Below are 1,688 nucleotides of genomic sequence, written 5' to 3' on the forward strand. Positions count from 1 at the left end.
TATGGCAATAAACGATAATAAATATTCCTTTATTCGCTCAGAGAAGATAAGCAATATGTTTACGTTTTTTCCATACCGATATCCTTTCTAGTGTTTCGATTCCTCGAACAGTTAAATTAATGGGTTTCCATGTCTTCATAGCTCCTCGTTGGACGAGTCGGTTACATGCTCGACTACTGATCTCAGGGTCTGGGTTCAATTCCTCGCTATGCCAACAAGCAGTCAGAGGAAATTATTTCTGGTAATAGAAATCATTTTCTCGATATAATGTGGCTCGGATCCCGCAATAAGCCGTAAGTCCCGTTGCCAAGTAACCAATTGGTTCCTAGCCACGTAAACATATATAATCCCTCATGCCAGCCCTAAAGAGCTGTTAATCTTAAACTAAGGTATGCTTCACTTTTCATGTCTCTATAGGAAAAACATGACAAGTAATGTATATGTGTATATGAAAAAGGTCTAATGGAGATCTTCAAGAAAATGCTATCAATAATAAATGATTTTTTACTTATTCTTTTTTAAAGCAATAATCATTATGGCATTTTTAGTGTTGACTTACAACCCTTACAAAGCGACAGTGAAGAGAAGGGGTATTTTATTAATATGAAATTCAGTATTACACTGGCCAGTGGTATGACATAGGTTTCTCTCTATAGTTTTCTCTATTCCTCCCCCTCTCTCTCTACTACGGTCTGGGTTCTCTCTTTTTCTACTCTGGGTTCTCCTCTTTTTTCTCTCCTTATCTACTCAAGAGATAATAACTGTATTTCATTATGCAAGAGGATATTGCAGAAACGGAGAAAATTGCAGATTCAGACACAAAATGAATAATTATGATGAAGGAAGATCAAATATTATGGAAAAGTTGGATTTTTTAATCTCAGAATTTCTGGAAATGAAAAAAAGAATAACATACCAGAACAGGAAAGAGACATGGAAAAATCCTTATTACTACCAATATTAAATGAAGGAGAAAACACGCAAACCATCATAGTGATGAATGCGCAGGGTTTAGTTACGAGTAACTCAAAAAGAAAAATAGAGTACTTAGAAGAAGTAACCCAAATTGAAAAGAAAATAGATATAATGAATATAAGTGAAACCTGGTATTCCCAAGAGACTGGGATGATGATCAAATAAAAGGGCCCCAAACTTATAGATCAGATAGAAAAAATAGGAATCAAGGGGGAACCGCAACAATATATGGGAAAGACAAAAAACAAGGAAAAATATATGAGAAATATAGTAAACTCAGAATGTGAACTAATAGCGGCAGAATTTGAATCTGAAAAATTAATGAACATATTAATATATAGACCTCCTAATACTAAAGAGTTTGACTTAATAATAGAAAAATTGGATGATATATTTAGGAAATCACAAGGACTGGACTATTCTCCTATCTGGAGACTTCAACTTTCCTTTTGTAGACTGGAAAGAACGAATAGGAGATTGTGGTTGTACTTATACATATAAAAAGAGAGTAATAGTAGTGCAGAAGATAAGAGGCAATTCGAAAAGCTATTAGATATGCTACTAGAATACAACATTCAACAAATAAATCACCTGCCAACAAGAAAGGAAAATACTTTAGACCTAGTATTTGTGAACGAGATGAATTATGTTAAAGAAATAATAGTTTATGATATGAGTTATTTCAGACCATAATGTCATAGAATTAACAGTCC

This window comes from Macrobrachium nipponense, chromosome 6 (assembly GCF_015104395.2).
Source record: "Macrobrachium nipponense isolate FS-2020 chromosome 6, ASM1510439v2, whole genome shotgun sequence".
NCBI classification, from domain to species: domain Eukaryota; kingdom Metazoa; phylum Arthropoda; class Malacostraca; order Decapoda; family Palaemonidae; genus Macrobrachium; species Macrobrachium nipponense.